Genomic DNA, 15,881 nt, shown 5'->3' on the forward strand with positions numbered 1-15,881 from the left:
CATTAGCACATATGCAGATGAATAAAATAAAATAACCAAACGATGTCCCCTGTACACCCTCGGTTGAAAACAGCAAAGCAAGCTCTAGTAAGGCCTTCCTTCCCTTTATGGTAAGGAATGAAATGTGTTTAAAAAAAAAAAAAACTTCAGTGCATCTGAGGATGGCAACATGTCTGATCGCCGAAATATTGTGCCCATTGGACACTGCAGACCGGCAGTACACCCGTTAATAATATAATAAAATAATGCAATAGATGATAATAAAATGTTGAAATGCGTGGCTTTTTAAAATGTATTGAGTTAATGAGATTATTTTTTTTTTTGCATGAACAACAAGCACAATAGGCTGAGCTATGCCTGGAAATAAGTTCGTATTAGTTCATATTTTTTTGCAGGGGGAAGTAGCTACTTTCTGCGCTGTAGATTTGTGCTTACCCTTCTTTATGATACTACGTTTGGTTCCCGTGTTCACCTTCAAAGTCTTGACCGTGTTCCCATTGAGCTTATCGAATCTTCGTAATATCCCAAAGTACACAGGTGGGCTTCAGTTCTTGTAACTATTGTACTATTTGAAATAACAACTCACACGATATTTCTGTTAATGAAACAATACTGTATTTCCTAAACGGTGCACATATGAAATAAATACTCCTCACTTATTCATAGCGACCCCAAAATGGCGGTCTACAATTACTCGCTTAAAATGGCATGGTTCTTAGTTGTTCACTAGCTGAGCGCGAATCCTTCCTTCCTCCTACATCTACAAGAAAATCTCCTCTCCTTTTTAACAACTGAAAATCAAAATTACATGACGATAGGCATAGGCTCTATGATGGGCTACCGCTTCATCTTTTTTCTTTGCCTTTAAAGAAGACGAAAACATAAAAGAAATGCAAAAGGTTTATCACACCGTGGACTGTTCGAGCAAGAAATACGCTGAGGGAAACTGAAGAATCACATAAAAATTGGTTATTTGAAAAGTCTAGATCAACGAATACAATAACATTATAAAATCTTCGAAGAGTGCTGTATCTGCAGATGATATTTACAGTATGTTCCAGCTGTTTGGCTAGTTTGTAATAGCAGACAGCATTTTCGTCTTCGAGTATTATTTCTTTCGTAATCGCATTTGTGGTCCCTGATTTATCGCCCTGAGAAATCTATTTTCTGATCTATAATTATCGTCTTCCTTGTATTTAACTCTTGTCACAGCGCTAATGCCGTAACCTGCACTATAACATAAATAACCTCGTATATGAGTTCAGTTGACATCATGCTGAAAGCTGTGTAACTACATTGAATTTGTGGTGCCACATTAGTTTCGTATGCGAACTCGGCTTAACGCCAGGTTTCCACAGCAAATAATTGCTTAAACATGTATCCCCACAACACCATTAATGTAAATCAACTTACATGTGGAAATAGTCTATTTGCACACTGTCATACCAACTTATGCATAAGTTACCAAAATTGAAAGGTGTTCTGCTTTCTTGCACGATGTCACTTCCCCCACCTTCACCTGTGAGCTTCAGCATTTGCCCTTATGTGGATCTGCTCTCATTCTGTTCTTGTTCAGTTGACAGCACATTGTGCATGGTGATGGGTGAATAAGAAATTCGTGACCATGTAAAGCCTGCCTTTACAAATTATGATAGCAGCAGAAATATACCAACCAGGTGTGCCATTTGTTGTAACTTGTGAAGTAGCTGTTTCTTCATGACCATTATGTATCCTGGCATATAAATGTCAAAATATTTATGACAAGGAAGAATATGAATGTTATTGCGCCTCGTTTCAGTCACAGCCATTTAACCTGTGCTCATAGTAGTAAATTGGAACGTAGATTTATGGTAACAGTTTACCACATATCGTAAATGTTAAGCACGTAAATAACAGACATTAGAATGTAAATAAGGCTAGACACCACATCAGGTGCGGAAACACAACAGCGTGTCTGCACTGTTGCACTAACAAAGGCAAATCGACATCAGTTCTGCAATTCACAACATTATCCATTATGCTAGGCCTGAGGCATAAGATTGACACTTTCTCTCTTGGTTATCACAGTTTCTCCCAAAGCTTTATATTGTTGACCAATTAGAAAGTGACATTTAATGATAAGGGTGACATGTTTGCGATAAATTGTCACTGAGCCGTCACCTTGAAGTGGCATAGTGCAAGCTATAACACCAAACAGCTAAATATGTAAATATGTCAAAATGAGTATAGCGTCTGTTGCACAGGGTCAAGGATAGTACCAGTAGAGTGTAATGGTCTCTAGAACTAAACAGAAGTCATGTATTTCTGCAGTTATGTGTATTGTGAGTTATAAGGCATGATCCCACCAGAGGTAGTAACTTCTGAACCAACTGTAGAGGACAAGGGATTATTTTTAGGACATATGGTGCGAAATTGTGATTTAGTGTGTTTCAGTGCGCAATGCGGCAGTCTCACAGTAGACGGCGGACGAAGCCTGGCGCGTTACGCAGGTGACACAGTTTTGCAACGAGCGTCGGTATGTGTGTACCTGCGCGGCAGCCGCCAACAGCCAGAACGCAGCATTAGCAGAATTACGCAGGCGCGGGCAGCGTGTGGCGCGGTTGCGTTAGCCAACTCATCGAGAACGTTCTAATATACACGCCGCCGCGTAACCGGCGGGTTCAGCAGCGGTCTGCACTATTTAAGGTCATCAGAGGTGGGCGTCAGCATTCGGTTCGACCAATTGGGCATTCGGTCGCTGTTACGTCGTCGTCATCAGTGACGCTGTCCCCGAGGACCGGCCGGCGGAGGGCGTTGCCCACTGCTACACTGGCGACTCCCGGCGTCGTCACAAGCCGCAGCATCTGCAGGAGGCGCGCTGGGCTGGGCCTCGTGCTGCTAACCTCCTACCGCCTGTGCAGCCGCTGACCGAGCACGGCGTCGCGTTCCCCGGGCTGTGTGCATCAGCACGTCTCTACCATGACAAGGGCGATGGGGCTGAGCTGCCGTAAAATTTATTGGAAGAACCAACAATAAAGAGGAAGATTGTTAAAAACAGCCACCTTCTTCTACCCAGCCATGCCCTACAACCCCGACCATATCACCTGCTCCAGTCATCCTATTACACAACTAACAATGTTATTGGGGGGAACTACAGTTTAACATGGACTCCGAATCACTCTGAAACTCGGCATTTTTTACATTGGCAAACACTCTCAGAAGTTAAATAAGTAGTGTGTGCAGATATAAATTCAAAGAAAGGTCGAGCTTCAAAGACAAGACCTTTGGATCCGTAGTGTGTCTTATGGACAAACCCCCCCACACCCTTCACAATGTAGAAAAGAAGCACACACAACCAGCTGAAAAATGCTCCTGTCAGAACACAAAAAGAGACGAATGTGCCCCTTTTTAAAAGACTCTCACAGAAAAGTGGGCAGTCCACTTCCTCACTCCACATTCTGCTTTCCTCACCAAAAATTTTGACATGTGAACATATTTGTGTTATTTTAGCACAGAACATTCTGAATTCGTTTAACCACTCTGTCTTTGCTGTAAAGTTTCATAATCAGAACCTCCACCTCACTGATGCTGTCTTTATATGCCTGTCTCCCACTATCTCCTTTTTCTTACACAGACACGTGCCCCTGTCTGTCTCTCCCACTGTCACTGTCTTCATATCTTCCTCTCGCTCTTCCTTATCAGTGTCTTCTTCTTGGCTTCTTTCACTGGCTCTCGGTCCCTCTGCTATCGACCTGATGCAATTTCTTTTCTCTCTCCCATTCCCACTTCCTTTTTTTTTTTATCGCTAGCAATCTCCTGTCTTTCTCTTCATTGACCACACACCGTGAATTCATTGTCCCAGGAAGGGGAAACTTTATTGACACGTTCCTGGGGTCAGATACATCACATGATCACACTGACAGAACCACAGGCACATAGACACAGGCAACAGAGTATGCACAATGTCGGCACTAGTACAGTGTATATCCACCTTTCGCAGCAATGCAGGCTGCTATTCTCCCATGGAGACGATCGTAGAGATGCTGGATGTAGTCCTGTGGAAAGGCTTGCCATGCCATTTCCACCTGGCGCCTCAGTTGGACCAGCGTTCGTGCTGGACGTGCAGACCGCGTGAGACGACGCTTCATCCAGTCCCAAACATGCTCAATGGGGGACAGATCCGGAGATCTTGCTGGCCAGGGTAGTTGACTTACACCTTCTAGAGCGCGTTGGGTGGCACGGGATACATGCGGACGTGCATTGTCCTGTTGGAACAGCAAGTTCCCTTGCCGGTCTAGGAATGATAGAACGATGGGTTCGATGACGGTTTGGATGTACCGCGCACTATTCAGTGTCCCCTCGACGATCACCAGAGGTGTACGGCCAGTGTAGGAGATCGCTCCCCACACCATGATGCCGGGTGTTGGCCCTGTGTGCCTTGGTCGTATGCAGTCCTGATTGTGGCGCTCACCTGCACGGCGCCAAACACGCGTACGACCATCATTGGCACCAAGGCAGAAGCGACTCTCATCGCTGAAGACGACACGTCTCCATTCGTCCCTCCATTCACGCCTGTCGCGACACCACTGGAGGCGGGCTGCACGATGTTGGGGCATGAGCGGAAGATGGCCTAACGGTGTGCGGGACCGTAGCCCAGCTTCATGGAGACGGTTGCGAATGGTCCTCGCCGATACCCCAGGAGCAACAGTGTCCCTAATTTGCTGGAAAGTGGCGGGGCGGTCCCCTACGGCACTGCGTACGATCCTACGGTCTTGGCGTGCATCCGTGCGTCGCTGCGGTCCGGTCCCAGGTCGACGGGCACATGCACCTTCCGCCGACCACTGGCGACAACATCGATGTACTGTGGAGACCTCACGCCCCACGTGTTGAGCAATAGGCGGTACGTCCACCCGGCCTCCCGCATGCCCACTATACGCCCTCGCTCAAAGTCCGTCAACTGCACATACGGTTCACGTCCACGCTGTCGCGGCATGCTACCAGTGTTAAAGACTGCAATGGAGCTCCGTATGCCACGGCAAACTGGATGACACTGACGGCGGCGGTGCACAAATGCTGCGCAGCTAGCGCCATTCGACGGCCAACACCGCGGTTCCTGGTGTGTCCGCTGTGCCGTGCGTGTGATCATTGCTTGTACAGCCTTCTCGCAGTGTCCGGAGCAAGTATGGTGGGTCTGACACACTCTGACATACTCTGTCTGTCTGAACATGTAACTGTGGGCATGGATAGTGTCAGTATAAGCGTGTATAACATAGCATCTTACATTTGTAGATCTAGGATGGATAAAGGAGGTGTTGCCATTTTCATAAAGCAAAGGTATAAATACAAAACTGTACAAGTAAGCAAATTTTGTGTTGGTCAGCACTTTGAGGCTTGTGAATGTGAACTTCAGCTAGATAATGTAGTGTTGACATTAGCAATGGTGTACAGGTCCTCATTAGGAGACTGGGAGATGTTCATAAAAAAGTTTGACTCCCTATTATGCAGTCTTTCAGACAAAAAGAAGAAGTTATTAACCTGTGGTGATTTCAATGTAAACTTTCTAAGCAATTCTGATGGGAAAAGTGAACTAGAAGTGTTATTGACAACATGTAACTTAGAATCAGTGATCAATTTCCCTACATGTATAGCTAAAGACAGTAGCATGCTGATAGATACCGTATTTTTACAGAAAGAGGAAGAAAAACAAACACATTCTTTCCCTGTAGTAAATGGTTTGTCAGACCATGATGCACAACTGATTAACTTACAAAATCTAACAGGGTGCACAGTTCGAGAATCATTAAGTAAAGTGTGAGGTCACTCAACCCAGTGTTTACAGAGCACTTCAGAGAAAGCTTAAGAAATGTTAATTGGGAAGATGTATATAATGAGCCAAATGCTAATGATAAATGCTACATATTTTTTGATAAATTTATATCCCTTTTTGAACTTTATTTCTCAAAGAATATTACTAACCTTGTATTACTACAGGTATTAAAGTGTCTTCAGAAAGAAGAAGAAAACTGTAGAGACAGTAAAGATCCAGAAGTAATTTTACACTATAAAAATTATTGTAACATACTGAGAAAAGTCGTAAGAAAATAAAGAAATATGTATGTTAGAGAAGAAATTAACAACTCTGGCAATAAAGTCAAATCAATATGGAATGTTGCTAGAAGGGAGACAGGAAAAGTAACCACTGGGGTAGATAGTATTACTATTAAAGAGAACGAGACCATCCTAACCAAAGGTACACAAGTAGCTAATGTATTTAACAACCATTTCTCAAGTGTAGGAGAAAATATTGGCGAGGACAGTTCAAAAGAAAAAGCTAGGTAGTACATGGAAGAGTCTGTTTTGAAAAAAAAATTGAGTAAGATTAAGTTATACCTTACAACCTCGTGTGAAATAAGTAAAATTATTAAATCAGTGAAAAATAAATATTCTGTTGGAGTAGATGAAATCTCTAATAAGATATTAAAACAATGTGGAGAATTACAGCTGATGTTCTGAGTCACATATGTAATGTATCACTAACTCAAGGTATTTTCCCAGACACGTTAAAATATGCCATAGTCAGGCCTCTCTACAAAAAAGGGGGAGACCACAGATGTCAATAATTATCAGCCATTATCTTGGTTTACAGCATTTTCAAAAATCTTTGAAAAAGTAATGTATTCAAGACTGGTTAGTCATCTCAACAATAATGGGATACTTAGTAAATCACAGTTCGTATTTCAAAAATGCTGTTCCACTGAGACAGCAATATACAATTTCACTGTCCACATAATAGAGTCTTTAAATAGTAAAATGTCACCAATAGGAATTTTCTGTGACTTGTCCAAAGAATTTGATTGTGTGAACCATGACATGTTACAGAAATTACAATTCTATGGCATAAATGTAATAGCATATGAGTAGTTTAAGTCATACCTACAGAACAGGAAGCGAAACGTTTCCTTATATGAGTCAAGTGGTTTAAATAAGTTTTGCCACTTCATCTAATTGGGGGTGAAATTACATTAGGTGTTCCACAGGGTTCAGTCATGGGTTCCCTTCTGTTCTTTATATATGTGAACGACCTCCCTTCCTGTCTGAAACAGGAAGATGAACTGACACTGTTTGCTTATGATACAAGCATCATTAGTAGTTCAGTAAAAGAAACTGCAATTGCAAATGATTCAAATAAGGTATTTGGAAAAGTCATTAATTGGTTTTCTGCAAATGGACTTGCTCTAAACTTTGAAAAAACACAGTACATCCAATTTTCTGCAGCCAAAAGTACAGTTCCTTCAATAAATATAACACATCAACAGAAGCAGTAGACAGGGTAAAACATACTAAGTTTTTGGGTGTACATATAGATGAGAATCTTAATTAGAAAAGTCATATTTTAGATCTTCTAAAGCGACTAGGTTCAGCAACTTTTGCAATCAGAATAATTGCCAATTTTGAGGACATAGAAATTAGTAAGCTAACATACTTGGCATACTTTCACTCTCTGATGTCATACAGAATAATATTTTGGAATAAATCAACATTTAGACAAAAAGTATTCACTGTACAAAACAAAGTGGCTAGAATAATGTATGGGGTTCATAGTCGCCAGTCTTGTAGGCATCTTTTTAAAAGACTGGGAATTCTTACAACAGCGTCACAGTACATTTAGTTGCTAAGGAAATTTGTTCTCAACAACATGGACCAGTTTAAAAACAACAGTGACATCATGATTATAATACCAGGAAAAAGAAAGACTTGCACTATCCTTTACTCAGCCTATCTTTGTCACAGAAAGGGGTAAAATATGCTGCTATAAAAATTTTCGACAAATTACCAGATGAGGTAAAATGTCTGACAGACAGCCGCAATAGCTTCAAAAATAAATTGAAGTCATATCTCCTTGACATCTTCTTTTACACCATAGATGAATTCTTGAATAAGAATACATAAATCAATAAATAAATACAGTATATGCATTCTGTGCCATTTAAGGGAATGGGGTAAATGATAGAAATATTAATCTTAAACTCTGTATTGCAATACATACATATTAAAAAATCTTGTTTCGTATGTCCATTTCTTGTCTGATTGACACTTTCCACATCATAAAGGCTACCGTATCATGCGATTGATCAGTGGAACACGCAACCAACTAACTAAATGACTGCCCTGTATTCACTATTTTAGTTAAAAATACGTTTGTGACTCAGACCAGATGTTATGAGTAGCTATGTAGTGCTAGTTCTGGCACAGAATGTGTCACTGATGACCTCACTGATGATCTCATTTATGAGTCTTGGGCATCCCAATCCCAAATCCCTCCCCTCCCTGCAAAACCATCACCCTCACTCACCCATTTCAGAAAGGGAAAGTGGGCTTTGTATTAAATGGCTGGTATTCAAAATTTGGGTGGCCAATTCAAAATTTTTACAGAAAATTTTAAAAATAGTCCAATTACCCTAGAGTGGAGAAAGAACTGCTGTTGTTCTAAGTAAGGAAATTCAAAACGGTCCATTGTCCTACTGGTTGACTTGGAGTACTGACATAGTCTTGCTATGATGTCAGAATACAAGATGGCGATGAAAGATGGTGGACCTGGATAAGACATATTGATGAGCCAAAACACTATGACCACCTTCTTAATAGCATATTTGCCCATCTTGCGAAGGAAATACATCACTGATTCTGCTTGTCAGGGACACAATAATTTCTTGGTAGCTTTGTGGTGATGTGTGGTATTAGATGTGTACGCACAGGTCATGTAATTCGCGTAAATAGTGGCCCACTGATTTGTGTACACGTTGATAGATCGTGATCGCTACCCAGATAGATTCCATAGGACTTACATCAGGCGAATTTCGTCGCCGAGACATTAAAGTAAGTTCACAAAATTTCTCTTCAAACTACTGTAGTATGATTCTGGCCCGAGACATGGACAGTTATACTGCTGAAATGTGACATAGCCATCAGGAAAGACATCAAGCATGAAAGGATGCAAGTGGTTCGCAGCTTTCATTGTATCTGTGATTACTATCACACGTCTGATGCAAGTGCAGGAGAATATCTCCCATAGCATAATACTGCTCCCACCAGCCTGCGCCCATGCCGCACTGCACTTTTCAAACCGCCATTCACCTCGATGATGGCGTTTGTGGAGACGACCATCAACCTAGTGTTGCAAAAATGTGATTCACCCAAAGAATCGACATGTTTCCATAGATCAATGGTCGAATCCCAGTGGTCCCGTGCCCATCGTAATCGTAAATGATGTTGTCGATAGGTCAACATGTGAACACACAGGGTGGTCTCCTGCAGAGTTCCATGTTCAATAATGTACGATGAACGGTGTGCTCTGAAACACTTGTGCGAGCTCCAGCATTGTGTTCTTTCGACAGAGATGCACAGATCGCCATCTATCCAACTTTACAGAACAGACAAGTGTCCAAACCCCACATTCTGTGAAGTGTCTGAATTGATGCTGAGGGGAATAGGAATATAGGGAGGGATGCATAAAATATAACATATAATGGAAACTGATCAAAATCTGCGGCTTAAATAATGAAGAAACAAATTTTGAAAGAATAATTGAAAGAAATTTGAAAGTACTCATATTCTGAGTGAACTTTAGCTGACTTTAATATCGACAGACCATCAATATTCAATACATTATTAGATTAAAATTCGTAAATTTACATACAACATTTTCTTGTTACCACTATTGCTATGACAATACTGGTTCTGGATCGCCCTCCTCTGCTCACACTAATTCTTCTTGTTAGCTTCAATGCTGCTGATGAAGGATTCTTGGCGCGTCGTGGACTATTAAACAGAATATGACTGTACGAATTAACTTTGCTATCCTGATAGCTTTCTATAACACTTTTTATCACACGATTGGAATACACATTTTTTAACAACGTTAACTCGGCGGAACTCGTAATTCGTCTGCGCACTATCACTTATGGTGTCAAACCGGTGAATGTACACAAATTCATCAGTTGAAGAACGTATCTCTACTTGTTTTGTTTCTATGCCAAATCTATGGTATAACCATTTAGTGTCTAATGGTAATTTCACTTTCCTTTACCTCTTTCTGTACATGCTCATGACAGAAGCAGGTGAACATTCTATGAGCTTCGCCTTTCTCGACATATTCGTTTACAGGCTCTGTGTAATAATAATCTGTCCTTTGTCAAAGTCGTTTGTCTCAATGGATTTAACCATTTGCATCCCTTCATCTGTGCTAGGGTGATCTGCCTTTTGTGTCTGCTCTGCTTGCATGTTTTTGCTTGCATATTCCTGCAATGCCACCATGTGGCGTCAAATGCCATGGTGGACTGTTGCAACGTTTCTCCAAGTGTTTTTGTGCAGTAGCGCTGAGACGATTTTATCGCTGACAATAGAATTTGTGGTTACAATGAAATTAATATATTTGTAATTGGATTATGTATGTAAATTTAGGCGAACAAGGACTCGCAACTTCTTTGTTCTCTCTCTTCCTGATCAACCATTGTCTGGTATGGTCATAAAATATATTGCTTGGTCTATGTCACGTAGACATTTTGTAATTTGTGCTCATTTTGCATAATAATAACTAATTAATTTCATTGTTTTTGTTTTTACGACTAATCATACCTTTATTCCTCAGCTTTTTTCATTAACTTGACTGTTAAATGTGGCTCACTTTGTGTAGGGAAGTCAGTTAGTAAATGATTGTGTATTAATGGCACCAACCAGTGTAATATGTTAGGTTTGCTTTCAAAACAGAAGCTGCATTTAAAATTTCACTTTTCACAAAATGAAGTCCGATAGCTTTTATGTCTTTATCATGTCCCAAAATTATATGGACCAACAGATAATTCCAGTAGATGAGCCTAGATTAAAATTATAGTGGTAATTAAATTCCAATTTCAATAATTAAAAAAATATGTTTTTCATGATTTTTCAGGTACATAATTTTCTTGCTTTAATTGACGACTCATTTAGCCAAAAATAATTTTAATTAGATTCAGACTTGCATTTGAGTTCAAACATTTTAAAAGCCAAAATAATATAAAAATAATTACTAATTTCAAAACCCAATAATAATAATAAATAATAAAAGCCACCATTAAACTGTGGTCATAATGTTTTGGCTTATCAGTGTACAGCTGACACAGTATGGCTGATTTGGAATACTGGTGCAGGCTCTTTGATGTCGCAAGCTAAGACTTAGAATACTTGCAGTCTTGCTATGATGACAGAAAAAAGATGGTGATGCAAGATGGAAAGTCTATACAAAATATGGCTGACATAAGATAGTCGGCCTGGATAAAACATGGCTAACATGGAATTCAGGTGCAGTCTTAGTATGATGTCACAACCCAGATTTTGCAATAATGGCACAGTCTTACTGTGACATCATCATACAAGATGACCAATTTGGAATACTGGAGAGGGGGAATCGAGACTCTAAATACCGACACCAACCTAACTATGACATCAGAATTTTGTGTATAGGTCCAAGCCTGTCTGCTGACATATTTTCCCTCCAAGCTACTATTCACTGAGAGGTGCATCCTCTGTCTCCAATTAAGCCCCACGCTGGGAGGGAGGGTCAACCCCCACAGCCTCTGTTACCACCATGCTGCTCCCATTGCCACCCCTGTGCATGGCACCACAGTAACTGACCAGATGTGTCTGCAGCTGCTGCTATTTGCCTGGCTGCGTTCAGTGTTCCAAAGACAAGTGTTACAGTGGGCAGCTAACTGTTAGCTGGGGCTGTGAGTCATAAGTGAGTGCTCACATAACTCGTTCATGTCTGATGAAACGTCTATCTGGCGTTTAGGTAAAAATGTTCATATTTCAACAGTTTTAATGCATACTTTCTTATAGGAAGGATGCATGCAACATAGATGTTATCGCCCATTGTAAACAATTTGAACATTTTAAGCAGTTCTCTCTCTGCCTATAGTAAAGGAATGGAAGTGAATATCCGTATAGACAGGATGCGTGCTTTGCACATGTAACTAATCATTGTAAACCATTTGAACACTTTATGCATTTGATTCTGCTTAAATTGAGGTGTAAGTATGTCTATTCTTGTAGACAGAACATGTGCAATGCAGATGTAACTGGGCATTGTAAACAATTGTTATGTATATACTTATGACAGGGTTGAATGAAAGAAAATGAATGACTACAGTTTAACAAAAAGATACGTTTTTGGTCCTCAAAATATGTTTTTTTTCGAAAATATCTCATTTATTGGACTGTATCACATAATATATTTGTTCTGAAAATAAAAAATAAACTGCAGATAATAGTTTTCATAGAAAGAAGTACATCCCATGTACTGGACTATTTCCTGTAGTATAGATGAACTACAAGTCTCTCACATCTTCTTTACACAGAACAAAAAAACTGTATGCAATGTTTACAATAAGCAACATAACAATTTTCAATAATATTTACAAAAATATATCTCATAGATTATGTTTCACTCTCTGCAGTTGGTAGACATTTATTTTTCCAACTGACTGAAATATCACACATTTGTTTTACAAATAGTTAATGGACTTTTATTCTTCCAGCAGCGTGGAATATTCATTTCACAGAATATTCATTTCACAGGCAATTGATGGTCTTTTAGTCTTCCAACGACTTGGAATTCTTGGCAGACTTTTACATTTTAGTTGCAATTCACATGAATGTTTATTTATAGTTTGGAAACTTTACACATTTTAAATATGCTTGAAATGGAATATTTTATTTACAGCTTCCTCCTGCGACTTAAAACACTAAACTAATGTGATCTCTTTTTGGGTATGGCCAGCAGCATTGAAAATTAACCTACTGTACATACACAATGTGCAAAAAACAGTGTGACTCACAGAAAACTATATGTCCCCACACAAACGGTGTGCAAAAAATTAGATTAACTAGAGCATACACGGCGTACAAAGAGAGAGAGAGAGAGAGAGAGAGAGAGAGAGAGAGAGAGAGAGAGAGAGAGAGAGAGAGAGAAACCAGATTAACTCATGCACATGGCAGAATTTCTGAAGATAGTAGTTGACTGTGGATATTGAATCACAGATACAATCCCTTTGACTGTTTAGAGGTGTACTAAACCCACCCAGAGATGTAAACAACCATGCATGAGAGCGCCTATTGGAGGGTGTCCGACAGTTGATCACTTCCACTCATTCCACTAGGAGGAGGGTACATCGCTCGTGCTGTCTGTAGTTCAACCACGCCTAGAAAGTCAATACGGCAGTTCGATCGCGTCCACTTTGTTACCTTGTGCCAGGAAGGGCTCTCAACAAGGATAGTGTGCAGGCATCTTGGACTGAACCAAAGCGACGATGTTCGGGCATGGAGGAGATACAGAGAGACAGGAACTGTCGATGACATGCCTCACTCGGGCCGCCCAGGGGCTACTACTGCATTGGATGACCGCTACGTACGGATTATGGCTCAGAGGAACCCTGACAGCAACGCCACCACGTTGAATAATGCTTTTAGTGCAGCCACAGGACGTCGTGTTACGACCCAAACTGTGTACAATAGGCTACATGATGTGCAACTTCACTCACAATGTCCATGGCGAGGTCCATCTTTGCAACAACGACACCATGCAGCACGGTACAGATGGGTCAACAACATGCCGAATGGACTGCTCAGGATTGGCATCACGTTCTCTTCACCAGCGAGTGTCGCCTATGCCTTCAATCAGACAATCATCGGCGACATGTTTGGAGGCAACTCTGTCGGGGTGGCACACTGTCCAGCGAGTGCTGCAAGGTAAAGGTTCCCTGCTGTTTTGGGTGACATTACGTGGGGCTGATGTACGCTGCTGGTGATCATGGAAGGAGCTGTAATGGCTGTACGATACGTGAATGCCATCCTCCAACAGATAGTGCAACCATATTGGCGAGGCATTCGTCTTCATGGACGACAATTCATGCCCTCATCATGCACATCCTGTGAATGACTTCCTTCTGGATAACGACATCGTTCGTCTAGAGTGGCCAGCATGTTCTCCAGACATGAACCCTATCGAATATTCCTGAGATAGATTGAAAAGAGCTGTTTATGGATGATGTGAGCCACCAACCACTCTGAGGGATCTACCTCGAATTGCTGTTGAGGAGTGGAACAATCTGGACCAAAAGTGCCTTGATGAAATTGTGGATAGTATGCCATGACGAATACAGGCATGCACAAATGCAAGAGGACGTGCTGCTGTGTATTAGAGGTACCAGTGTGTACAGCAGTCTGGACCACCACCTTTGAAGGTCTCGCTGTCTGGTGGTACAACTTGCAATGTGTGGTTTTCATCTGATGCATTGCTCATCAGAGGGCCATCGAAACCCTTCAACCTGTAGAGGTTGTTGCATGCCTTGCTCCTGTAAGTTATTTACATCAACACACATGATGTAGCTCAAATCAACAGATGTACTGAACTGTTCACACATTGTTTATCTCCCATGCCTATGGGCACACTATCAACGTCACCACGAATTCCTCGTTCAAAGAACAACAGCATGTCAACATTGTGCAAGAGTCCAATATTGACAAAGTGTCCCACAAAATCCCTGGCGTAATGTAGTAACTCCCAGGATCCAGTTCGTATATGTTCATGCATACACTCTGGAATCATTGGAAAATATCTGCAAGTAAGTACACATCCATGTCCATATAAAGTTTCGCATATTCCTTTAAATTATGGATGGCGAACTCCTGCAGTACATTCACCATATGTCCATACTTTGCATACAGTATGGCAGTGCCTGAGAGTTCGTTGGATAATGTGGTTGTGTCAGGTAGTGTGTTTTTGTTGAGTTTTTCCCATGGACGCATATATTAATATGGAAGAAAAACCTTCTTCATTATGAGCTGAAACTTTGTATCATACAGAAATGCAGCTTGAGTGAGATGTCAGTCCTCATGATGCATCATTTCAGAAGCTTCCATAGTGGTGCCTGCATGAATCTCTGTGATTCGAGGAACCTCAGTGTAACTTTCTTGGTGATAATCTTTAAAAATGAAATTATCTCTCAGTGGTGTCATGTAGGACTCTAACCTGATCTCTGCTCTTTCCATAATCAGCCAAGAGCTCGACTATGAAATGAGCATTATACCTATTTAAATTGAGGGTGAAAACGGGTTTGTGTTTTGGAAGTTGGTAATTCAAGTTGCATGCATCGTGTGGAGCATGTGGAATTTCCCATTTAGATGGCAATGATCCATACGTGTTGTTCCAGCTTCTTTATCTAACGGTTACAAATGTAACAGTCAACTGCATTCTCATACAGTAATTTATCCTCTTGCGTTTTAGTTGTTGGAATGATGCTGTCGTAAGTGCCATCAACTTTCCTTGTAAGGCTTTCAAGCTCAGAGAGCAACACATCCAGAGGTTCGTCCCCAATGTACGAATCAAAATGATTAAGACTTGAATAGTACGAACATACAAGCTGATAAGCAGCAGCAAAAGGCATGTATTCTGTGAGAGTAGTAAGTGAGCCAGTAGTGTTACCTCCACAGCTTGCCATGGGAGCGAGAAGACATTTGTAGTCTGTATATACAGCAAAGGGTACATGCTCCTTGTGGAGGAAATTCTTAAACTTTAAGATTTTATTCTCTTAGGTAGGCATTATAACACATTCCAGGTCCTTGGTAGAGTAATCTAGCCAATGCTTCATCAACAGCTCACTCATAGTAAACGAGTTCAAGCACCTAGAGCAAAAATGCTGTTTACTTATTTAGGAATAGATAATGCAGGACATGTTTTGGATTCAACAGTAATGCTATCTGTCATGTTCAGTGACTAATCATAAATCCCCGTGTTTTGTTTGCCAGCCAGAGACTTCAAAACAGTACGTGGGTCCAATGACACTGCGTGTAACAACACTGTCATCTGA

Source organism: Schistocerca gregaria, chromosome 2 (genome assembly GCF_023897955.1).
Source record: "Schistocerca gregaria isolate iqSchGreg1 chromosome 2, iqSchGreg1.2, whole genome shotgun sequence".
Lineage (NCBI taxonomy): Eukaryota > Metazoa > Arthropoda > Insecta > Orthoptera > Acrididae > Schistocerca > Schistocerca gregaria.